Source organism: Callorhinus ursinus, unplaced genomic scaffold, assembly GCF_003265705.2.
Source record: "Callorhinus ursinus isolate GAN/ISIS: 27379988/994484 unplaced genomic scaffold, GSC_fseal_2.0 scaffold47, whole genome shotgun sequence".
NCBI classification, from domain to species: Eukaryota; Metazoa; Chordata; class Mammalia; order Carnivora; family Otariidae; genus Callorhinus; species Callorhinus ursinus.
In genome coordinates, this window is record NW_027397109.1 from 2,429,973 (window position 1) to 2,457,217 (window position 27,245).

Below are 27,245 nucleotides of genomic sequence, written 5' to 3' on the forward strand. Positions count from 1 at the left end.
GTATATTTATATACACACATATAAATGTATAATAAATAATCTATATGTGATTGCAGTATGATGTGAACATAATGTTAGGTGGGACAAAGTGTTACATACAACAGAATACGTAATGTATAATACCATGTATATAACACAAAAAACTAGGCAAAACTAATCCATGCTGTTAAAAATCAGGAGGGTGTTTACTCTTGGGAAAGGTAGTGTGTAAAGTGGGTAAAGTAAAGGGGCTTATGGGGTGCCAATAATACCTTTTTAAAAATCTGGGTGGTGATAACATAAAGTATATTCAGTTTATAAACATTCATTGATGCACTGCTCTGTATGTATATCATGTTTCAATAAATTTAAAAAAAATAAATGATCATATTGACATAGTGAAATGTTTGGAAAGTAGAACAACAAATGGCTGGCAGCCATATAAAAAAGATTCAATCTCATCAGTAATCAGTAATATGTAAATTAAGAAAACAACAAAATGCTGATTTACCTAACAGAAAAGAAAGTATTAAGGAAAAGACGGGTAATATTCTTAGTTGTAGAGCCCCAGTGTTCATGACAAAGTTCTCGAGGGTCCCCACTCATACACTAACTTGTACACTAACTTATACACTAATATATATATTTTTTAATGGCTTTTGAATTAACTATTTAATTAGTTAAATAGTTAAGAGTCACTTTTATTCAGAACTGGAGGGAAATTGAATTAACACTGCCCTTTTAGAAAACACTGTAATAATACCTGTCAACACTTTAAACGTATATACTTTCTGAACAGGAATTCTATTTCTAGATATTCGACCTAAAGAAGTATGCATGTATTTGCACAAGTATGTGCATATCAAGGGTCTGCTTAATAATGCTGTTTGTACAAATTAAGTAATGGAATCATGTCCATTGTATGACGGCTTCTTAGATAGCCCCCAGTGATGGCTGCCTCCTGGTAAGTCCGTATGGAATCCTCTCCCCTTGAGAGTGAACAGGCCCTGGTGATTTGCTTTTAACAAGTAGAATATGGCAAAAGTAATGAATGGCACTTCCAGGATTAGGTTTCAGACTTTGCTTTTTTTGCTTTCAGGTTCTCTTTTGCTCTCCTTCTTGCATGCTCCAAGAGAAGCCAGCTACCACGTGAGCTGCGCTTGGGAGAGAACGTGAGGCAAGGGACTGATGACCCTGGCCCACACCCAGCAAGGACCTGAGATTTGCCAACTGCAACATGAAGGAGCTGAGAAGTGGATCAGCCTGGGGTCTGGTCATCACTGTGAATGCTGCCCTTGTGGACCCTCAGCCACAGGGGCCAGCTAAGCCACGCTTGGATTTCTGACTCACGGAAACTGAGATAATCAACGTTTGTTGTGTTTAGTTGTGAAATTTGGGGGCAATTCGTTACTCAATCATAGATAATTAATACATCAATCAGTAGAGTAAGGCTTAAATAAATTATGATAATTCTATATTGTGGACCATTCATCGACATTTTAAAAGTATGCAGTAGCTCTACATGCATTGATATAGAAAGTATTTTATTTAAGTAAAAATAATAAAGTTGCCGTAGGAGTCCATATAATTAAGAAAGCAAGCCTTTATATGTTTATAAGTGATGATACATACTTCTAAATCCAGAGAAAAAGTTTTGAAAGGAAAAAGGTGAAGTTGATTTGGGAAGGGGAATTTTTGCATAATACTCTATTGCATATAATCACTTGAAGCTTTTAAAGAAGAAGGAATTCACACATTAGTTATATAAATAAATATGTAAATACTTATATAAATGGGACGCCTGACTGGCTCAGTTGGTAGAGCATTCAACTCTTGATCTTGGGGTTATGAGTTCGAGCCCCACATCGGGTGTCGAGATTACTTAAAAAAATAAAATTAAAAAAATACTTATGTAAATAAAGTACACTAATATGTACTTATATATACATATATAAGTACATCTACATATGTAAATTCATTTAAAGTATACTTGAAATGTGATTTTTTTAAAAGATTTTATTTATTTATTTGAGAGAGAGAGAGAATGAGAGATAGAGAGCACGAGAGGGAAGAGGGTCAGAGGGAGAAGCAGACTCCCTGCTGAGCAGGGAGCCCGATGTGGGACTCGATCCCGAGACTCCAGGATCATGACCTGAGCCGAAGGCAGTCGCTTAACCAACTGAGCCACCCAGGCGCCCCTGAAATGTGATTTTGATTATAAAAAACAAAAAAAGCCTAAAAATAAACTGCCAGCCTACCACCTAATTACATTTTCTGTGTCCATTCCTTTCCCATTCTTATTTCCAATTTCCCTCCCTTCTCGTGCAATATGAATATAAAGATATAAGATATGTTTGAACAACATTGAGATCAACTTTGCATGTGATCTTATAACCTTTTTTTACTTAGTATATAGTAAATATTTTCCATGTCACTAAATATTGTCCAACAACATCCATGCTTAATATCTGCAGATTATGTCAACATATGGTTGTACCTTAAGTTAATTACTTAATTAACCTGCTATTGTTGTACATTTGGGTGGTTTTCAATTTTACTCTATTATAAATAATGTTGTGATTAATATCTTCCTAGATTCACCTTTGCACAGTCCATATTTATTGCCTTAGCATTAATTTATATATTGGAAGTTGGATTAAAATGTATGCAGTCAACAATTTAGGGTTTTTGTACATTTTGCAAAAAAGATCACAATGACAGCAGCAGTAGGACAGAAACATAAGGACTGAAATCAGGAGTACAATATCATGCTGCCCAACTTTAATGTTGGCCACTTTTTTCACTGCTGTGGTTGCTGCAGAAAATAATGGTGATGACAGGGATGGTGATGATGATGGTGATGGTGATGGTGACATTGATGTTGATGGTATCTTTTTAGTAGGCATAACACATATCCAAAAGAAGGAGAAAAAATAAGACACAACCTAGACGTTCTTTTTCCCTAACATCAATATAAATAATATTTAAAAAGAGCTCTGTTTACAAATGACTTCCACAATTTAAGAATCATGGTGGTTTGTTTTCAAAAAGAATTTTGAATTAAAGAGGGATATAATGTCTTTATTTGTAGCCCTTGGTGTGTTCTTGCAGTGTTCATGACAAGGTTCTTGAGGGCCCCCACTCATACACTAACTTGTACACTAACTTATACACTAATATATATGTTTTTTTAATGGCATATGAGTTAACTATTTAAGGCCAATCAAAGTTTTTAGTTCACTGAAGTAAGACTTCTTGAAATAGTGGTTTGGCTATAAAGAATAGTTCTGGGTAGTAAAAGATGAGAGGCTTCTGATTTCTAGATCCTTGAAATTCAATCACTTTTAATCAACTTTGAAGCAAGTGTTTATAAATATAAATATATACACAATAAAATATATAACATACATAATGTATAAAACACATCATAATATGAATATGGAAATGAAATACATAGAAATAATATAATACAATATGTAAATATATATAATATGTATAATAAAATATATACACATAATAAAAGCAACCGCATGCTCCCACCCTTCCATTGGAGTTGTAGAAAGCAGCTTGTGCTATATTAAGAATACAAGAGCTGAACTTGAAAATTGTTGACCTTGTTCTGACAAACCTTTGCTCCAAGAACAGTTAAAGATGGCAGTCCAGAATAGACAGTCTCTTTGAGTATCATACATAAGCTTGATAGACATTAATTTATGTTAAAACAAATACTTCAGCAAAAGATACTGTATCATTTTTCGGTTGTTTCTTACAAAATAGATTCCTTTGTGGGATTCTAATATACATACTCTAAAGAGGCACGATTTTGATTAAAATCTCCAGAGGATCTAGTAAATATTAGACAGATACAAACAAACAGTCAAATAGAGGTTTTACTGTTTAAAATAACATTTGAAAATCACTAATAAAATCAATTTCCATAGTTTAAGGTTGAAAATTTTAAGGCCCAGAGAATTTGGTGTCTTACCCACAGTAACAAAACCAGTTTATACCAGTGTCAGAACTAGAATTTAAATCTTCATCTCACTCTCCAAATTAGCTTTTATCCATGAACATAACTGTCACCTGTCATTTCACAAACATCGTTCCTCCTCAGTAACATTATGTGACTTTCTGGTAGTGGGATAGGTATAAGAATTCCCCAGGGTCTGGCTGGAGCTCACGACAAGATTCATAGTAATCTTTCGAAGGTTATTAAACTTGAACACTATCATGCTTTCAGACCAATGGCAATATCAACATTTGCTTCCTGATAGGAGGCAATCAGGAAATCCACTTGTAGTGGAAGTTCTCCCACCGAGGCATAGGTAGAGCAGGTTGCAGGCTCTGTGTCATATCCAGCTTACAGTGATATAAGATAGCCAGAGTTTCATGGTGGCCTTTGACCTAGGAAGAAACTCCAATGCCTAAATGAATGTTGGTAGTCAAAGATTGTATTTCATAATTATAAGAAGGCAATATGAAATATTTTCAGGTTAGAAAAAGGGAATTTGAATGACTATGCTTGGCTTTAAGATCATGGAAAGAGCTAATAAGTCAAAATTGCAGAATGACACACTGGAACTTGCCTTCGAAATACTTTTGCAAATGAAAGATGGAGACTACATAAGAATGGACTTAGAGGCACGCCTGGGTGGCTCAGTCATTAAGCATCTGCCTTCGGCTCAGGTCATGGTCCCAGGGTCTTGGGATCGAGCCCCACATCGGGCTCCCTGCTCGGCGGGAAGCCTGCCTCTCCTTCTCCCACTCCCCCCGCTTGTGTTCCATCTCTCGTTGTGTCTCTCTCTCTCTGTCAAATAAATAAATAAAATCTTAAAAAAAAATAATGGACTTAGAAATAGAACCCAGCTCTTTGTATTTTTACTTGTAGTGCATTTTCTGCTCCCTACATAGGGCATAAGGATTTCTCTTCCTTTTCAAGCCGGTTTTGGATGATTCCTCTTTAAAATATAGCCAATTCCTTCTGGAAATCTCTCTAGGTGCTAATAAAAAGTGAACACAATCTCTGCTACTCATGAAAACAACTAAACTTAAATTAGATTTTCTCTTAAGACTCAAGTTTTGTTCTAATATAGGATTTTGAACTCAAACGTTGTAATATGTGATTTGTCTCTTCTGGGCTTCCAACTTGAATCACATTTGAAATTAGATATTTCAGAACTGGAGCTGGTGAAGGCTTACCTTTTGTTGGTGAACAGAACCCCCTCTACTTCAATGAAGGGTTCGAGTGACTGAGCCCAATGTGGGCTGAGGTGCCTAGAGCTCATATTCTAAGATGTCATTCTTAGTACCCTCCAGAATCATTTGAAGTGGTCAAATGACAGTTCCAAACAGTTCTGTTTCAGTGATCGAAAGAATTTTTTGGGTCTAAAGAGTTAACACATGAACACCAGTATATATGATTTTTCATGTATATGATATGACAGTGTAGGACTAGTCTTATACACACACACACACACACACACACACACACACACACACACACACACACCAAGTTTCTACAAACCAAGTAAAGAGAAGAAAAATAGAGTGGCCACGTAGGAGTATGTATATAAATCCCAGGCAAGATAAGGAATAGGGAAAGTATGCAGAGTTACCAAAATCTGTAGATATTTCATCTTATATCTGATTCCTTAGTTTACTCATCCCTTTCACCTCTAACATAATACACTAAGAAGTTAGGTAAAAATGGAAACATTTCCTACATCTAAGACCAATTTAAAAGATTCCTAGTAGAGCTGTCTGAATGGAACAAGAAGACACAGGGAACTCTAAGCAATAAAGAGAATTGGTGAGTTAGGGCTAGATTGTGGAGGACTTGGAAAGCCAGGAAATGGCATCTGAATGTAGTACTGAAGACCACAAGAATTCATGTGTAGGTTTCTTGTTAACTTTTAAATAAGAGAAATGCTTATTCCGAGAAGTTTTTTTGATAAGGACATGTTGACTCAGTTGGGATACATGGTGACTACATAAGTAGGAATTTGAATAAGCCAGGAAATGTGTTGGAGTTGTGGATAAGGGTGATAGCAAAGTGTAAGGGCAAGTCCAAAAAAAAAAAAAAAGGTGGAAAGAATCAAGAGGACTTTGTGGTAGATTGAACATAAGGATAAGTAGGGGGTGATACGTATTTAGGGTCAGGGAGACCTGGGTTAGCTACCAGTTCTGCTGTATACTAGCATTGTGTCCTTATTCTGTCTGAGCCTCCGTTCCTTCCTCTGAAAGATGAAAATGATAATAATAATACCTACTGCTTGACCTAGTTGATATGATGAGTTCAAATGTGTGCAAAAGTACCTAGTCCAGTGCCTGACACATAACTAGTGCCCAAAGCATGATAGTTACTGATAAATCTCTGAGGAATTAAGACAGATAGATGATTCTCATCTGGGAGACTAATGGAGTGAACTGTAGACAGAACTGAGATAGGTTGAAAATAAAGAGTCTGCATATGGAAAAAGGAAAGAAGGCAGTAGGGAGAAGGAGGGAGGAAAAAAAAGGGATAATTGTTGGGGCTCAGTCAGTTGAGTGCTCTGCTCTTGGTTTCTGCTCAGGTCATGATCTCAGGGTCCTGAGATTGAGTGCCACATCAGGCTCCACGCTGAGCCTGGAGCCTGCTTCTCCCTCTCCCTCCCTCTCTGCTCCTCCCCACCTTCTCTCTCTCAGATTAAGAAATACAATATTTTTAAAAAATATATAATTGATTTTTTAAATTTAAATTCAGTTAGCCAACATATAGTACCTCAGTAGTTTCAGATGTAGAGTTCAGTGATTCATCAGTTGCATATAACACCCAGTGTTCATCACATCACATGCCCTCCTTAATACTCATCACCGGGTTACCCCATCCCCACACCCACCTCCCCTCCAGCAACCCTCAGTCTTTTTCCTACAGTTAAGAGTCTCTCATGTTTTTTCTCCCTCTCTGATTTCTTCCCAGTTTTCCCTCCCTCCCCCTATCATCTTCTGTGCTATTTCTTGTACTCTACATATGGGTGAAACCATATGATATTTGTCTTTCTCTGATTGACTTATTTCGCTCAGAATAATACCCTCCAGTTCCCTCCATGCTGATGTAGGTGGGAAGACTTCATCCTTTTTAATGGCTGAGTAATATTCCATTGTATATGAATACCACCTCTTCTTTATCCATTCATCTGTTGATGGACATCTAAGCTCTTTCCATAGTTTGGCTACTGTGGACATTGCTGCTATAAACAGTGCGGTGCAGGTGCCCCTTCAGATCACGTGTGTATCCTTCAGGTAAATAACTAGTAGTGCAATTCCTGCATCCTAGGGTAGCTCTATTTTTAACTTCTTGAGGAATCTCCATACTGTTTTCTAGAGTGGCTGTACCAGATTGCATCCTCATCAACAGTGTAAGAGGGATCCCCTTTCTCTGCATCCTTGCCAATATTTGTTGTTTCCTGACTTGTTAATTTTAGCCATTCTGACTGGTGTGAGGTGGTATCTCATTGTGGTTTTGATTTGCATTTCCCTGATGCCGAGCGATAGTACGCATTTTTTTTCATGTGTCTGTTGGCATTTGTATGTCTTCCTTGGAGAAATGTCTGTTCATGTCTTCTGCCCATTTCTTGACTGGATTATTTGGTTTTTGGGTGTTGACTTTGATAAAGTCTATGTAGATCTTGGATACTAGCCCTTTATCTGATATGTCATTTGAAAATATTTTCTCCCATTTTCTAGGTTGTCTTTTAGTTTTTTTGACTGTTTCCTTCGCTGTGCAAAAGTTTTTATTTGATGAAGTCCCAATAGTTCATTTTTGCTTTTGTTTCCCTTGCTTTGGAGACATGTCTAGCAAGAAGTTGCTGTGGCCAAGGTCAAAGAGGTTGCTGCCTGTGTTCTCCTCTAGGATTTTTATAGATTCCTGTCTCACAATTAGGTCTTTCAACCATTTGGAGTCTATCTTTCTGTATGGGGTAAGAAAATGGTCCAGTTTCATTCTTCTGCATGTGGCTGTCCAATTTTCCCAACACCATTTGTTGAACAGACTGGTCTTTTATCCATTGGATGTTCTTTCCTGCTTTGTCAAAGAAAATAGGAATGTTTCTATGTTCATGAAAGAAAATGTTAGTAGAAAGCAAAAACAAAACAAAACAAAATAAAACAAAGACAAAATAATTGGTTATTTTAGAATAGGATATCTTTGTTGAGGATTGATTCAGATCAGGACCATTGGGATCAAGAGATGAAAATACTCTTGAGGTTGGAGTGTTGCTGGAAGCTGATGTGGGGATGGTTGTGGGGCATTGTCCCAAAGATGCCCATCAGGGCCATCAGAACATATTATGCAGAGGGTGAGGTGACAGTCCAGACAGGCCATTATAGTATAGGAACTAAGATGAAGTCCAGGGAAGAGTAAAGATAGAAAATTGGAAATATTAGACTACAGTGTAGAGGAAAAAAATACAACTAACTTGAAGATTTATGAGCGGTTTACAGAATGGTAAGTATTGATGCTATGGAACTGCTGGCTACCCTTAGGAAGGCTATACAGAAAGAGAACTAAGAGTTAATATCTATACATAAAGTAATACATCAAACTATCAAAAATAATTCACAAAGAACGAATAAGAAGATAAGCTTTTCAACACTGAATTGCTTATAGTATCAATTATTTAAAAACATGAGAAGTCCAGAAAACTGCAAGTTAATTGAGGGGATAAAAAGAACAGACAGAAGCATCCCCCAAGTGAGTTCCAAAGTTAAATGCAAATTAATTATTTTTATTTTTTTCATATTTTAAAATCTTTGAAATCAGGATATATCTTATGATGTAAAGTTAATTGCCAGCATATTTCCTTTTTTAGTGGTAGATAACATAATTGCTCACCTTATAATCAGTGGTTTCTTGGATTCACTTAAGGATATTATTTTGTTTTTGCTTTTACATATGAAAGGAAGGAGGCCATGGCCAGTTATAAACCATGCATTTAGGAAAGAAAAGGGAATATATTGAATATATTGAATTTTTCACTCAATGATTGGAGAATACACTTTCTTTTTAAATTATACAGGACACATTTATCAATGTGTCCTTGCCTATGTCCTGGGCAAGATGGGAAGTGTCAGTAAGTAGTAAGTAATTAATATTACAAAGAACATGTTCTCTGACAATGTTATAAATTGGAGATAAATTAAAAAAAATAGTCAAAGATCCCCACATGTTTGGATGTGTAAAATACTCCTTTAATAAATAAAGAAGAAAGCATAGAGAAAATTAAAAGATATTTAGATGTGAACACTAAAATAGTAAAGATCAAATTACATGGGCGTCAGATAAGGCAGTACTTAAAGGAAAATATATAGCCCTAAGTGTTCCATCATAAAAGAATAAATGATGAAAATTATTCAGCTAAGCATTCAGCTTAACAATCTGGACAAAGAACAAGAGAATAAGAAAATAGAAGGAAGGAAAGATAAAATCAGAAATTAATGAAATAACAGGCCAGAAAAATAGAATTAAAAAAATAAATAAGCCTTGGAAAATATTGACTGAGGAAAAAAGTGAACTATAACAAGACAGGCAGTATAGAATTAATGTACAGGTGGAAAAAACCCCACTGGAATAGGATCTAGAACTGAGCAACAGGCTCACACATACGTGGAAACATTACATACAACTAAGTTGATATTGTAGATTAGTGGAGGAAGAAGGATAATTCAAAAACTGGTACTGTACCAATTTTTTTTATTAAAAATTAAATAGGTTCCTCATGTACATGAAGGGCAATTCCGGATAGGTTAAGGACCTAAATCTGAAAAACAAAACAAAGTATTTGGAAGAAAATATAGGTAAATGTTTTAAGATATTCAGATAGAGAAGAATTTCTTCAATGACAAGATACAAAGAGAAAGGAAAATGTTGATTAATTTGGTCACATTAAAATTTAAAAAAAACTATGAGCTGAAAGATAGCATAAAAATATTAAAAATATGTTACATACTGGGAGATATTTGCAACTTACATGACCTAATAAAGGCTTAATATCTAGAATAACCAAAAAGTCCTGCAAATCAATAAAAGATCAATGAACTAATAGAAAAACTAACTGAAGATATACAAGAGAACACGAGTGGCTAAGAAACATATGGCAAGATGCTTAACCTTACATATTGATCAAGGAAATGCAAATTAAAATCACAAGAAGACAACTAGTTTGCAACTAGCAGATGCTCAAAACTTCAAAAGCTAATAAAAGTTTTGGTGAGGATGTGTAGCGAAAAGAACAATTTTTTTTGAAGAATAATTTGGCAATACTTGGTAAAATCAAAGACACATAAAATCAAAGACTTTATTTCCAACCACTTCCAGCTCTGGGTTTAGAACAGCAGTTCTCAAATTTGAGCTTACATCAAGTTCACCTGGAGGGCTTGTTCAACTCTTCTCCTGTGACCTTAGAATTTGCATGGGCAATAAGTTCCCAGATAATGTCAATGCTGCTGGTCTCAGGACCACACTGAGAAACCATTGCTCTAGAGATCTGGTCCTGCATGTGCCCAGGGAGACAATCATAAGAATATTCATTGCATTGATTATAACAGCAAGCAATTGGGAGCAACCTAAATGTACACCGTTGGGAAAATGGACAAACGAGAACAGTATGAGGCACATTTACATCACAGTTACAGATGATGAGCTTGATTTAAACAAAATGTAGATTGAAAAAGAGAAAAGTACATACAATATGACACAATTTTAATCAAGTTTGAACGTGTGCAAAATCATCCTGCAAATTGTTTGCAAATATATACATATATTTAAAGTACAAGTAAAAATGTAAATGTATGGTAGGAAAAATATACACATTTATGTAGTAATAAGAGACAAACCTCAGGACATGATTATTTCTGGGCAGGGAATAGATAGCAATGAATCCAGGAGAAGCACACGAGGGGCCTTAGCTGTAGGCTGTGATGTTTTATTTATTTATTTTTGTTGAAGAAAAGATGGAAAATAGGAATGCAAAGGAAAAATGAGATCGTGGCCATTCGTCATATTATTTTCTAATTTTTTGGGTCCATTTGAAGTATTTCATAATAAGAGTTAGTTAAAACACAAATATAGTTACTACCTAAATTCAGAAAACTGTTAGCTCACAGACAGAATATTCAGATTGGAAGGACTTTTAATTTGACTTGCTATGGAGTTTCTTTAATCCTAAAATGTCAACAAAAGAAGAAAAATAACAAAAGCAAGTATTTCAGTAAAGATTGGTCAGTCAGCTAGTAAGTTCAGAGTGCATTTGCAATCAATATTCTATATACTTATACTCTACTTCCATACACTATATTTCAACTCATTTAGTCCCCTCAGCAATTCAGAAATAAGCAGAAAGGAAGTTATTCTTCCCATTTTCCATGTGGAAACACTGAGGCTCAGGGAGGCTACGGCATCAATTAGCTAAATAAATGCCTGAGCCTGGGTAGCCATCTGGGTCTTCTACCATAGGCATCCAGGAGGTCTAAAGGACTCATTGGTAAATACTCTAGTCAATCTTATTCCAGCTGAGTTGGAAATGTAACCTTTTCCTTCAAATTTATTTTGTGTCTGATAAAAATCTCAAAGGATTCCTTGTTCATTAAAATGCTTCCCACCAGTGAGCTATTGTGTGGACATCATGTTCTTAGTTTTTCTACAAGCTCCTGGAGGCAGTGATGTAGCTGAGGGTAAAGCCTGGATTTTGAAGTTTGCATGGTCTGTTTTCAAGTCCTCACTATCACTCCCTAGCTGTGTGAAGTGGGCAATTTTATCAGCATGGAGTAGCCTCAGTTTCCCTATGTGTGAAGAAAGACCACCTCACTGGTGGGGACTGCAGGTTCTAATGTGTGTGCAGGGTGTAGCTCAGTGCCTGGCATGTAATAACAGCTCAAAAAGTGAGTGCTATTTGTTTAATAATTATAACTCTTATTTGTTGACATACTGATGACTTATTAAATTTATTCTCTTTCTCACTTCCTCCCCCATGGGTCCTGTCAAATTCAGTGTTTCCTGTACTGAAAGGTAAGCATGAATGTCCACAGTAGCGAAAATATGGAAAGAGCCCTATCCCAGGAAGCTGAAATCATGACCTGAGCTGAAGTCAAGTGTTGGAGGCTCAAACAACAGAGCCACCTGCCTGCCCCTGGAGCCACTATGTTTTAAAGACAACACAATAGGCAAACTATGGAAAGAGCCTAGGTGTCCATCAACAGAGGAATGGATGAAGAATATATACATATATATATATACATATGAATATTATTCAGCCATCAAAAAATAATGAAATCTGCCATTTGTAATGACGTGAATGGAACTAGAGGGTATTTTGCTAAGTGGAATAAATCAGAGAGAGAAAGACAAATACCATATGATTTCACTCATACGTGGAATTTAAGAAACGAAACAGATGAACAAAGGGGAAGGGAAGGAAAAATAAAATAAGAGGAAACAGAGAGGGAGACAAACCATAAGCGACTCTTAACTACAGGGAACAAACCGAGGGTTGCTGGAGGGGAGGTGGGTGGGGGATGGGGTAACTGGGTGATGGGCATTAAGGAGGGCACTTGATGTAATGAGCAGTGGGTGTTATATGTAACTGATGAGTCACTAAATTCTACCCCTGAAACTAATGATACAATGTATGTTAATTAAATTGAATTTAAATAAAAACATTTAAATAAAGAAAGGTAAGGATGGATGTCCATACCTCATTAGTTGATGTCTGTCAATTCTGAATAGAGGAGGAGGCAGGGAGACAAGAGAGAGAGTAGAGGGAGAGAAAGAAATTACTGCAATTTTTCAGTTCAGCAAAATATTTGAAAAATTATAAAGTAAAAGAAGTAGAATAATATAGATGCAGGCTGCTCATAATATTTATTGAAAGATCTGACCTATGTTTAAACTGTATCTTCAAAAGCAACAACGTTAAAAAAAAAAAAAAGCTAGCCTGTACTTTTGTGTAACCATCATTTGTGATTTTCGTGTAATATACAAATTGCTTGTAAATTGCCACAAATGGTAAGAATTTCCTGGTTTCTTAAGAATTGCTATTTTGTTAAAAAGTTGTCCTAGGTTAAGTAGTGTGTCTAGAAAGTGTCAGGGAGCATGGCAGTCCTACAAATTCACTGAGCTCTTTGGTTAAGCCTTTCCTTGGAAATAATAAATTTGGAAAGAGATGCTGTAATAAATAGTGGTTAGATTTAATTTGAGGCATCCCTACCAAATAGTATTTAATAATGGCCTTTGAGTGTGAACTGAAGTAACCTGTTCACCTAGAAAGCCTTTGAAAATGTGGGATGCAGGCAGATGTGCATTGTAATGATTGATACCCACTCCAATCTCCCTTTAGTTTTAGGAGAGGGTCTGAGCATTGATCCACTGCATATTCATTACTTAATGAATGGACTCATGCTCTCCTGCTGGCTTAAGTCTCTGGATCTTTGCTTACGCAGTTTCCTCTGCATGGCATGCCCCTTCTGTCTGGAGAATGTAACTCAAGAGTTAAAGAACTAATTCAGGGATTTTTGGTTTTTTTTAAGTAGGTTCCATATGCAGCGTGGAGCCCAACTTGGGGCTTGAACTCACGACCCTGAGATCAAGATCTTAGCTGAGACCAAGAATTGGAGGCTTAACCAGCTGAGCCACCCAGGTTCCCCTAATTCAGGGATTTCTTGAGCCCATTCCGGCCCTCAGTGGAACTGATGAGTCTCCCTGCTGTTCCAATAATAATAATAATAACAACAATACAATGATAATAAGCTTTTATCAAATATTTTTATATGCCAAGCATTGGTCTAAGCACTGGTATTACTTAACTCATTAATCTTCACCATGATGAAGGTATTATTATTAAAGGAGTCAGGACATGACTTCGGACTGTTTGACTCTATTACTCATCTACTATACTCATACCCATCAATATCTACCCAGTGTAGGGTTTCTCCAACTATATTCAAAAGAATACTTATTTTTTCCAAGATGTCAACAGTTAAACCTGAAATATAAAAGGAAAAAATCGGCTAGTTTTGTTTGCAAATAAACTCTTGGATGTCACAACAGTCATAATTTCAAGGCTCTGAGAAGTCCTGTAATACGGAAACCTGTTTAATTTTGCTTCTCATAAAATTCCCCAAAGAAAAACATGCCCAGATTCCGATTTTACTTAGTCATTTCTTTCTCTTCTCTTTATCCACTTCTTCCCACCCCTGCTCTTCCATCCCCGTTCTGACACGCATTGAGTAGACACGTTTCAATGCCCTCAGGTAGTTTTGTACTTATCAATCTATAGAGTAATTATTTCTACATATATTTCTCGTATTAAGCTGTGAGCTTTTTTTCTAAAGTAGGCTCCATGCCCAGTGTGGAGCCCAACATGGGGCTTGAATTCACAACCCTGAAATCAAGACCTGAGCTGAGATCATGAGTCGGATGCTTAACTGACTGAGCCACCCATGTGCCCCTAGCCTGTGAGCTTCTTGAGGATGAAACTGTGTCTTGTTGCTATGTTATTCGCTCTGTTCCCTGTGACATGATGGTTGTGTGCAGGTTTCTTATCAGGCTCTGTTCAGGAATGTGTCGAAGATACTGCTTCCATCTCAGAAGAGAAAAGTGGGCATCGAGATAACTGACATACTGGACACTGGAGACTGGTTGACCGATTGTGCCCTGACCAAACCACAAACATGAAAGGCAGGTAGACTTGTCTGACATCCAGATGTTGGTGATTAGTGTAACAGCTCTTCAGTAAGGACATACCACCTCCGTTTTGTAAAGATCTCAAAGGAAGTTTCCCAGGATTTGAGTATTTTATTCTCTGAAGATGAATTCTTAAGATCAGTGAGTGTACAGTTTGAAAGCTTCTCGGAAATAATTCTCCAAGTTAATAATTTTATTTTACATATGAGAATGTTGGGGCCAAAGAAGGAAGTCAGAGGTGTAATGTCACCTGTCACTGGCGCACTTGGACTAGAATGACCAATCTGGCCTATTAGTAAAACAAAACAACACAAAAATCCATGGAACTATGGCCATAAAATAAATACATGGGAGATGGATGCCTCTTTTTTTTTTTTTTTTTTTACTGAAAGAGGGCAGAAGCAAACACAGATGACTGTGAGAAGCGTGTGAGTCAGGAGAAAGCTTGGCCGAAAGAACCGTTCTATAGAATGTCCAGTTAGTGATCCAAAGGTGGAAGGCCACTTGGTAGTTTACTGGCTTGTAATTCAGAACTGGATGCAATGGGAGTAGCCCAGCCAGTGAGCCAGGACTAGAAAACCCTTAGATCCAGGACTTCAGAGGGCTACAAGACAGAATTTGCTGGAAGAAGTTGTTCCAAAAATAATCTTGTTACATGGGAAGACGGGGAAATATTCTTTGCAGAAGTGGCTTTGATTGGAGAAGATATGCTTCTTGGAGATGTTTATTATCTCTTACTCAAAGACTGCAAGTAAAATCACAAATGCTTTTTGTAAATTAAAAACATTGCCAAATATGAAATAATCATTAACAATGGTTGAGCAATTTATATGTTCTAAGTGTTTTATTTATGTTAACTCACTGCACCCAAATAGTGGCTTCATGAGGGAGCTATGATTGCTATCCCCATTTTACAGAGCAGAAAACCGAGGTATAGACAAGTAACCAGCCCAAAGTCATACAGCTAGTAGTTGATGGGAGCCAGGATGAAAGAATTTGCTGGTTTCGTTTCTATTATTTACTGCGCATTTCCTACACTTCTTATCTTGTGAGCAACATGTTAGCAGTTTAGGGCTGGATTTGCCTAAGTAGTTTGAGACTGTCATATTGTTCTGCATAGAAGTTTGAACTCTAAAATGATGACAATCGTGAAGGGCACTGAGGAGAATTACAGCCATGGCGCAGTTGACGTAAGTGTTAAAAAAGCAAACGCGAATCTTGGAGGAACCAGGAGAATGTCTACACGTCTCCTGGGACTTGTAAATCTTGGCTCTTGTGGAGTGGGATGGTGTAGAGAGACAAGACAGGGGTATATATGAGAGCATGGAAGCTCCTTTCATCAAGGCCTCCCACTCCCTCCCTGAGAGGTAACCTACTGCGTGCAATGTGCATACAAGGCTTCAGTAACGGGACCGGCATCAACTTCTCCGTTGGATGGTTTATTATCCAGTGGTCCATGTACACAGAGAAGCACAGAAGTAGTAACCCCTGAACAAGGAATTCAGAGAAGGAGACTTCACATCCACCTTAGGGACTTTGGAGACCCGTCATGGAAGAATGGAGCTTTTGGCTGGAATTGGAGGAGGAAGAATTTGATTTGTAGATTTGGGGCCAAAGACATTCCTTGTGTGCTAAGCAGAGTGAACCAAAGTCCAGAGGGGAGAAAATGAGACCATGTTTGAAGGATGCGGAGCAGCCCTGCACAAAGGCAGGGTTTGGAAAATGGATGGAGAAGTAGTGAGGTCTCCTACATGGCTGCCCCCAGATATGTGGGAAATCACATCTAAAGCCACTTGTCAGATCTCTTTGAGGTCGGTTTCAAATGCCCGTCACAGAGCAGGTGCTCAACTAGTTTTGTGGACATAATGAATGGATCCCACAATGCAAGAAGGTGAAGTGATTCTGTGGCATCCCAGGATGGTCTACCAATCAATTGGCCAGGGGTCAGATAGTAAACATAGCTATGGAACATGTTAGCCCTCAATTCCTGGGCCAAATTTCAGGCACTAAAATGCTGGACTTAACTCTTTGGGAGGGTCCGAAGATGACCTTGGACACTTGCAGCACACTCTCCTTGGCCCAGCCTATAACTGCTGATGCTGATCTGAACTCTCTCCGGGCTGTGTACCATCTTTTCTTGTTTAAAGCAATGAGAACTACAAACCCCAGCATCTTGGATTTATCCACGTGTCCATAAAAGCCTAGCAACCAAAGATATTATCTTTATTTGGAAGAAGTAGAGCACTTTTAAGGTTCAGAAATATATATATATATACTGGGTTTTGAAATGGTCATTTTTTTTCTCCCTCAGCTATGCCATTATAGTGATCAGCCAAGCTCCGGCAAGGTAAATACTTTTGGAAAATAAGTGGAAATTTGCTGCAAATCAGTCCCTTTTGTGCATGGCCGCGGGAGCATGTTGAAATGTTTGGACACTAATACCCATTCATTTTCTTGGCTCCATAAATAAAAGCCGCCGGTTCTGTGGCGGCCGTGAAATGGTATTCTTCAGGGCCCAGCAGGGACCCCCATCCTTATTACCACCGCAGGGGGCAGGACAGGCCCAAAATAGCAAGACAACTAAATCAAGACATTTTCAATGTCTAACAAAATGACTGTGTTTTAGAAAGAACCAAAAGGTTGGAAAAAATTGGACAGCTTTTGTACTTAGTGTAATACCTTTGTTAAAAGAGTTCAGATGGGAAAAAAGAGAATCTTTTAAAAATGCATCAGCATATTTCGGAATATCATTTAAAACCTCCAAAGATCTTATGAAACTGTAAATCGGATGCACCGTTGTAGTCATCAGAGGATTCGAGCTGAAGATATATTTCATTTGGGGACCCCAGCCCACGGATTGTCATGTGGGCCCGTCAGCAGGATCGGGCCGGGCTTATTATGTGTGTAGGTTTGATGGGGGAGTAACTTCAAAAGGAGGTCAGAGAAGCTTTTGAAGGAAGCTGAACAGCTATTTTGGCCTGCAGATCTTTCTCAAATTAAGATTTTTTTTTTTTCTAAATAGGCGAATAGACCTGAACATGTTTTACCTATTACCCTTTTTTTTCATCCAAGAGAGAAATTAGCACAAGTATTTCCTAAGAGTTCTAAAGGCATGGCATTAACTGGGTGGGGAGGGGAACCTTGGAGCCAAGGATTCAGGAGATATTTTGGGATGTTCTCCCTTTCCCTGCCACCCCGCCCTGACAGTCAAGAAGAAGTATTCACCCATTCTGAAGAAACAATTAGCTCCTTTTGTTGGCATAGTATATCTCCCATAAATAAGTATCCAGTCCAACAACAATTAGTCCCGAATTCTTCTGCATCATGTAATGCCACACCACTGACATTATTATAATTAAGCGTGTAAATGTAACTCATACTTCTGACACAGACCAGTCATTTTCTGTAGTAGTGTAACTCAAAAAGTTTCCTCAGAGTGTAAACCCTGCAAGACTCTTGCCAAATCCCTCCAAGTTAACGTGCCACAGCGATCAAAACCACAAGCTTCCGGATTTTGGGAAGTTGATAAACAAAGAGAAAACTATGCCCCCCCCCCCACAATCTCATCTTCCGCCTTTTATGACTCAGACTTTAATTAGAGCCATAAACATTACCTTGCCTAATAAAAATTCCAGTATTTCAGAGCTGGCTCAGAGAACGTGAACCACATCTGGTGACAACTGGAGCTAATTAATATCTTTATAGGTGTCTTCCATCCACTAGAGTTTAAACAGAAATAGTCAGGGGTGCTTACATCAAAGCCTGAGGCAATCGAGGGCTGTTGCTTGCTTTCCAGTCTGAACTGATAACAAGTAGACCAATTTTTATAGGCTAGTAAAAGCTGAGTGTGGAGATGGTTCACACAGAGAAGCACTTTGCTTCCTTGTGCTTGCTGTTCTGTGCTTGCATCCCTGGTTTGGTCTGCTTTAGGCTTGCCAGCTAGTTAGTTTAACACAGGCCCAGGCAACAGGAAAAAAAAATAGTAAAGCAAGATGGGGGGGTGGGGAGAGGTGGGTAGCAAATAGCTATGCTTAGATTTAGACAAAGCCCACGGTGACCCACACAGACCACATCTTCTTGCAGAGATCTTTAAAAATCTGCTCTGTGAAGCATTTGCTTGTGGCCCAGATAAAGCTTATCTAACAAGACTGAGTGAAAATTAAGAAGCAAGCCGAAGGAGCACATTGGTGCTAATATGTGTTTTGAAGCGCACCGCCTGGCCTAGTGCAATGTCATAGCTCTAGGCGAAACATGCAGGTGGTCGAAGGGTCTCCTCTTTCAAAGGTTACCCTACAAAGAGCATGCCAGTCCTTTTCCGTCAATATGGGCCAGTACCCCAGGAGCTCCCGGACAATCAGAAAATAATGACATCAACCTGACCATGGTTAAGTACATAACATGCTGAAGGTTCACGGATGTGTAGTCTGGAACAATAAAGAAAAAATAAAGACGCTTGCTTGGCGGGCCCCAGCTGTTATTAGCCATGCTGTGAGATCAAGGAAAGGTATGATATGGACTGCCATTTCAATTGGGACCAGGTTAATCTCTCAATTGGAGGAGAAGAAAAACAACAACAGAAAAGCAGCTCTCAGAATGAACAGGGGGGACGAGCGACAATATCTTTATTTGCATAATCTGTGTTTAACCCTTTACTAATAGAGACCACGTTTCCTTCAAATAAGCTTAATTTTCTTCAGACTGGTGGGCAGAGAGCCCTAACACCTCAAAGTTCAGCCCATGAGCATACTATCTAATATTCATTTAATATGTATTGCTGAGACGTATGGCTTAAGGGGTAAAACTCTAACCGTGTAGATTAAAAGTGACAGGCATCTCTTAAAGGAAACACCGCTGGAATTTATTCTGGTCCGGCCTCCACTGCTGACTTTGTGATCTTCAGAAAGTGGCTTAATCTCTCGGCTTTAGCTTCCTCACTTGGAGAATGGGTTAGAATTAAGTAAGAGAGTTGGGGATTAAGGAAGCCTCACACACCAATATTGTTTGAGAAATTTCTTTTAAAACACAAAGAGCTGTCTGCGTGCTGTTAAAGGCCACTGAATTACTGATTGCCTTGCACACTCAAATGTCGAGGAGGTTCTGTGTGAATGAGTGTGAGGGTGTGCACTCTGGAAGATGAGGGGAATCATGGGGGATGTTGGCAGCAAAGAAATGGGTGAGCTAAAATCTTGCCAGAAATTGGTTAGTGGAACTGGATTTTTTTTCAGGTGGAAGGACTGAGTTTTGAGCTCATGGTTTTTTGTTTTTGTTTTTGTTTTTAATTCTTTCCTGTTTGTTTTTGTATTTGTTTTTATCATTTCCCATCCCGACGCCTTCATTTTATTTCCCAAATAAAATGTGAGGGCACGGTTCTCTGCAAATCTAAAATATACTATTTCACCCTATGCCTTAGAAAAGGAAGATGGAAAAGAGGTTCCAAAATTGTTTCTAGTTCGGCGAACGAAGCCCCTGTTAGGTTCCAGCATTACTGTTAATTTGGTCCATTGATTCTCATGTTATTCTAAACATTGCAGGAGGTGATAGGCTGAGGACAGGTGTGCATACAGGTTGTATCATTACCTGTGGTCCCATTGCTGCAAAGAAACTGCTCTGAACAATCATTGTGAAGCATTCCTTCCTTTTCCCTCAGCTATTTACTTTTGTTTAATTATAAACATACTGCAGAGAAAAGCATATGAGAAAAGGAAAAAAGTTTACACAATCTTAGCTTCCAGCTCAAACACAATGACTGTTTCGACATGGTTCATTCTCTTCTAATTATTCTTGTATTTTTCTTTCTTATGGAGTCAAGAACATGTCATATGCGAATTGTGTTAAACTCTTTTCTCAGTCAGTACTACTTAGGTTATTAGACTTTTTATAAATATGACTTTTTTTGGCTGGATGACATTTCATCTTCTGAGTTGGGTTATAGCAAATGTTTAATTTAATGCTAAAGTAACGCTACTGTAAATAAGGATTCAGTTAAATCATTGTGTTTAAGGACTTCCCTCATTTGAGATTTTTTTTTTCTTAATATAAATTCCAGCTGGAAAAACAGAGTAAATTCTTGAAAAGCAACAGATATAGTTAAAGATCTTCTTTACAATAAATCCTATTTAAAAAAAAAATCACCCAGGTATTTATAGCTTTAGCTCCAAGAATAGAAAGGAAAATATTATAATACTTAAAAACTATATTTAACCAGAATTTTTATACCTAGTAGTCAGAATAGGCAGTAAATCACACAGATGGAAATTAGGCTGTGTGAGGACTTATCACTTTATTCTCGGAAATAATCTCAGCCAACCTGCTAGCCTAAATCCAATCTCTTGTCGCTAGTTACATGGCGCAATTGACTGAATATTTAATGAAGCTCATGGTATAAGGATCTCTTCTACTACCCATGGTTAGATATATCCCAGAAAACTTCTGGGATTTTGGGGGGCTTTATATTTATTGACTCTAACCCACAGAATCATATACAAGAGTATATTGGGTTTTGACCCCATGACTGTAGGCCGGGAACATAATGGACAAGACAGACCTTCTCTACTGTTTCTCTCCTTCAGGCTTTACTCTGGATTAGCATCTTCTGTCCTGCTAAGGTTTTAAGTCTCCGATGTTTCCAGTAGAGGAGAACTAACACTGTGTTAGTTAACACAGAGAACTTAAATCATAGCAATTTAGATAAGTAATAGGTAAGTGCTGCCTTAAACCAAGGTTTTCTTGATAAGCTGATGCTATATTTGGATGTATTTGTGAATACTTAGGCACATCACTTTTGTATTCAAATTCAGTACTGTCATTTTTATAAATTCCTTCTTAACAAAATCTTTTTTTTTTTTTTTGTTCGTTTGTTTGGGGTTCCAACATTTCGATTGTCTCAGGTAGCTTTGAATCTTTAAAAACGCCCTGTACCAAGGCTGGTTGGCTCATAAAATTAAATACACACTCATTAAACATTTGACAGTTTTATTCAAGAGGGAAGCTGGTTGCGGGTCATCACAGTTATGAATATGCTAAAACAAAAAGAATAAACCCCAGGAATCATAAAATTCAATATAATAGGAATGTAACCTAAAATAATACATTTTTTCCCCTCAAACAACAGGACCACGGCTCATCTCTTTGAATAGTTTCCATTAAAGCTCCTCTTTAATGATATCTGATAATAGGTTAAAATGTCACAGATTAGATCAAAGTGAAGGAAGAAGGATGGGGAGAAAAAGTTTGTTTTTTTAGAGACTAAAACAAAACCCATAAAAAAGATAAGTTTGTTAAAATAATAAGTTGAAGGGGCTCCTGGGTGGCTCAGTCGTTAAGCATCTGCCTTCGGCTCGGGTCATGATCCTCAGGGTCCTGGGATCGAGCCCTGCATCGGGCTCCCTGCTCAGTGGGAAGCCTGCTTCTCCCTCTCCCACTCCCCCTGCTTGTGTTCCCTCTCTGTCCAATAAATAAATAAAATCTTTAAAAAAATAATAAGTTGAAGATGAAAGATTAATTTTTTAGACTATTTGCCTAATGATTTAAGAAAGAAAAACACATGGAAATGAAATAGTAGAATCATCTGTCATTAGTGAGACTTTCCAGTTCTTTAATTAAGGAAGAGATGATCAATCTTCTTGCTCCTGCACTTGGTGAAAGACCCATGGAAGACAAAAGCTCACATTTCTGGAATCTTGGGCCATATCTCCTGTTAGAGTGAACATTGGCACTGAAAACTATGGAATCAACTCTTTGGGGGGAATCTAAAGACCAATCTTCAACATGGGATAGCTCTAATTGAGGATTGGTCAATAAATGAGTTATGATATGACTTGAGAGAAATCTATGTTGTGTCATATAGAATTATTATTTTATAGAACTACCATTGAGTCGCTCCATTAAAAACGACCATCCCCTTCAATGAGGGAACACTTTGTATTATAAGGAATGTAAGATAAATCACATAGGCTAAAATATCCTTTCTCAGTTTTCCCCAATCTCATCCTTTGCCAGTTCTCATTTGAAAATATGCTTTCTATTTAAAATGGGTAATCAGGGGCGCCTGGGTGCCTCAGATGGTTAAGCGTCTGCCTTCGGCTCAGGTCATGATTCCAGGGTCCTGGGATCGAGCCCCACATTGGGCTCCTGGCTCAGGGGGGAGCCTGCTTCTCCCTCTGCCTCTGCCTCCCCCCGCTCCTGGCTCATGCTGTCTCTCTCTCTCTCTCTCTCCCTGTATCTCCGTGTCTCAGATGAATAAATAAAATCTTAAAAAAAATTTAAAATGGGTAATCAGATGAAGTTTAATAGTTAAGCCATCATTTTGTTTCCCTGGCAAATAAATTAGTTCTGGAAATGCATTAAATCCTACCTTATTTCACACGAAAATTCTATAGAATCACAATTCGGTGTGAGTGATAGGGAGACCTCATAGCATCCAGAGAAGTGCGTGGCATACCCGCTAGCAATCTGAAGTGGATCCAGATCATTTCGGCCTGGAAGTGTCACAAATATGCTCCATCATAAAGCTTCTAGTATCATATATATATATTATAAGCATCTGCTATAATTATGTACGTACTTAAAGTGACCGGCTGCTCTTAAGTCTGGGTGGGAGGAAGAGGGGATTAATATTAAATAATATTGACAACTAATACTCTCATTGAATTTGTTATTATTCCAGATGCAATCTTAAAACATGGTCTAATTTTTTTTTCTCATTCATTTAGCTTTTCCTCAGATATTTATTATAGGAGAGTTCTATTGTCAAGGTCTCCACTGGAAAAACAGAACTATTATGCTACTCTACCTTCTAACATCAAAGCAGGAGTTTTGCTTCATTAGTTAAAGGAAGGGGTGGGATGAGGGGTGAACAAAAATAGAAAGGATCAGAACGGGAATTAACATTCGCTGAGTGCACACTGTGTTTTAGAAACTTGAGAAACTGTATGCATTGTCATATAATTGTCACCGCAACATTCACACCTTTGCATTGTCACTCTTTTAGAGAACGGGACACAGATACTCCAAAAGATGGGGTCACCTGCCACTGCCAGAGAGCAGAGCTCCAGTGAACCAGGTAGGATCCCCTCATGTCTCCCCGACTTCAACATAGTACCTACTAAGAAGAAGTTACTGTGCTACTGCTTGAATTTCTAGGAAATATTAAGCAAAACACATACTTTTTTTTTTTTTTTTTTTTTGCTAATGACCAAGACTGGAGTTTATCTTACTAACTGGATTCAAGATGAGGTGTGACATAACAAATACTGACTGCCTTTCTATACTCCAAAACTTTCTTCCATTGTGATTATTTTGAGCCCATAAACTTGTGTCCTCTGGCATCCTCTATGACATAATAATATCTCTCCCGAAAATATTTCTAAGGTAGTGTGCACCTAAATCAGACCAGATGGGGCTTCTCAAAAGCTGGAGAATTTGTCTTCATAGAAACTATCTTCTCTGGTCTCCCCATACTGACCTGCAGAGTTTCATATATGAGAGGTTAATACAAATGATAAGAAAGGATTGAAATGTATTTTTTTTATCATTCAGTTTTTCGTGTTGGCAGACTTCAATCTAAACACAATTTTCATGATTTTTCAAGGGAAAAGTAGGAAGAAAAGAAAACAGATGATGGATTTATTTGTTGCTTTTCTTTTTAAATCATTATTTGCACCAGGATTATCTTTTCTTTTGAAAAGAAACATTTGAGGGTGCATCTCTGGTTTTGAAAGAATTCAACTATAGGCTGGAAAAAAAAAGACAAACAAAAACTAAGAGCCCCGAAGATAGAAACATTGCTGTTCATCTAGAGGACTGCATCTGCAGGATTTCAGAGCTCCCTGGAGAACCCCTCCATGGGAGACCACCTGTAAGAGTAGGAGACCTTCTGCCTCCCAGGGCTCTTCTGCTTCCCAGGACTCTTCTGCCTCCACGCTTTACATTCAAATAGCCAGCATGCGTTCCGAGCCATGCTAAATCTGGTGATGGTTCTTCTGAAGTGTACACCTGTCCATTAGGAATGGCAACGAGACTCCTAACTCATTTTACATAGGCTACTGCACAGCAGTGGATGTTAATGACTTTGGAGTGTTTTGTCTTTGACAATAAGCCGAAATCTTGACTATGCAATTGACTGCAACGACATAAATTGCTATTTGGAATGAATCTTAATATATACACTTGTGTATATGAATAGAGCTATCTGTACTTTCCCCATACGATCAGGGTTGTTAACATTCTACCCATTTTAAGTGAGCAAATTTGAATAAAATGGCTGCGTAATACATTCTGTGTTAACATCAGCTATTTAAAGAGCCCAAGGATTAAAAGTTAATTCCATCCTTTTAATTCAAGGGACATATAAATGGCATTATGGGTAGAGCCAACCCCTCTTTTATCAGTCCTTTCATGCTGCCTCCTCACTAATTCTTGGTTGTTCAAATGCTACCTACATAATAAAAGCCTTGAGTTAATTTACTAAGATTTTACACCAGTGCAAATGAAAGAAAGGAAAGTGCTAAACAAGGCAATTAGCACTCTGTTTAGTGCACTCCCAAAATAAATGTAGGCAATTTACAATTTGGCAAATGGCACTCTATCCAGATCCAACTCATTTATGCCTAAGGGGGTGGTACAGTTCATTAGGGGGAAAAAGTGTTTATATATATTATGCTATTGAGGCCCAACCCATTTTGTGCTCCAGCAACAGATGCGACTCCTCCTGAGGTTTATTAGTGTTTCTTGCAGAAAAATGCCAAACTATTATGCTTTCAAATAAATGGTCCAAAAAGAATGCCTTTTACTGTTGAGTATTAGTAGCTAGCTTTACAAGATGGGGTTGTATAAGTGTGTGTCGGGGATGGTTTGCAAAACCTATAGTCATGGGTTGGAGCCTCTTTTGTGGCTCTCGAAGCGTGCATTTCCACTCGGATTCCAGTTGCTGAGATCCGCTGGAACTGTTCATTTGAAGTACTACAGACTGTTTCTTAATTGACAGGAAGGTTGCTCCAAGCCTTTCATGTTTATTCTTGTAAGCCTCTTATTAGTGCAAAAATAATAGATGTTGTTAATGCAGAATCACAACCAACATTAATATTTAAGATGCTAGAACGATAAAGGTTAAACATGTGTTTATATTGCTTTTGAACAAAGAGCTTTACAAAATAGTTCAGAAACATAACGATGGGCCAAACTTGGAATCCTTGTGCCCAAAGTCTGAGTTTCTCATTCTCTGGGTTTTACTCTTTATTTGAGGAAGGTGAAATTCTTGTACTTCGCTTTCGCTAAGAACTGTCATCTGGAATTTGGATTCCTGCTAAAAAGAAAATATGAAAAATTAATATCTGAGCAAGGAAGTCACAGTAAAATCCACCAGCCTCCCCTGTATTTTTGTTTATTTCTGAGTCTATATAGTTTGGCTCGGTTTAAAAAAAAAAAAAAAGGAAGAAGAAAAAAAGAGAGAGAAAGCAAGGTAAAAGCATTCTTTTGTGCCCTCTAGCTGCTGGAAGCACAAATGGAAAATAAAATTCTCTGATGATTAAATTCACCTCATCTGGATTGGGGGGAGCCCCATTATCCATAGGAGCTAAAGTTTTTCTTTATAAAAATATACCCAAATAAATAAAAGTTTACCTTCTTGAATCAATTGTGCTTTTAATATCACTAGACAAAGCAGAGCAATAATTCAGGAGGGACTCTCAGAAAATTAAACTGGTCTATCCCTTCTCTCAGGCAGCTGATGAATATGATATACACATTACAGACTATATGTTGCTTTGAGTATTGGTCACTGATTTTAATTCTATTGCTAAAGGAAGCTGAGCAAGGATCACACTCCGAAGTGACTTTGGTTTGTTTGTTTTAGGAATAGTGCAATGGCTTGGAGAATTAATGACAAAGCTAGGATGGTCACCCATGTTTATGAATGTGAACGGGGTGTGTACTTCAATTATACTGACTCTGCTGCTTTAAGTGCCTTTTTTTTTTTTTGCATGAGAATGCTATCAAAATCAGTCTTTAATAAAATATTGAATTTGTGGATGGAATCCCTGATAGCAGTTTGGGTCGCAACACTTTTAACTCTGGGCTACGTTTCAAATATAAAAGTCAGCACCCCATGGGGCTCTCTTGTCACTGAAGAACGTTTTCTGAAGGTGGACTCAGTGGCAATATTTGTGGGATGATTCTACAAAGGAAAGACCCAAATGCCCAATTTACTGCGCGGTTCATTCACGGGGAGGCAAAGTCTTACAGCCTGGCACATGCATGTGGCCCGGAATTGTGAAAAAGTAAAAAGATAAATAGTTGGAAATTTGCAGAATTATTAAAGAAAAAAGAAAAAAACCAACTCTCCAGTTTTCCTAAGAAAATGGTTTCCTAGGTGCCCTGCAGTTTTCAGTGCGTTTTGTAGAGAGTGCCCGAATGCCCAATTTACTGTGCGGTTCATTCACGGGGAGGCAAAGTCTTACAGCCTGGCACATGCATGTGGCCTGGAATTGTGAAAAAGTAAAAAGATAAATAGTTGGAAATTTGCAGAATTATTAAAGAAAAAAGAAAAAAAAAC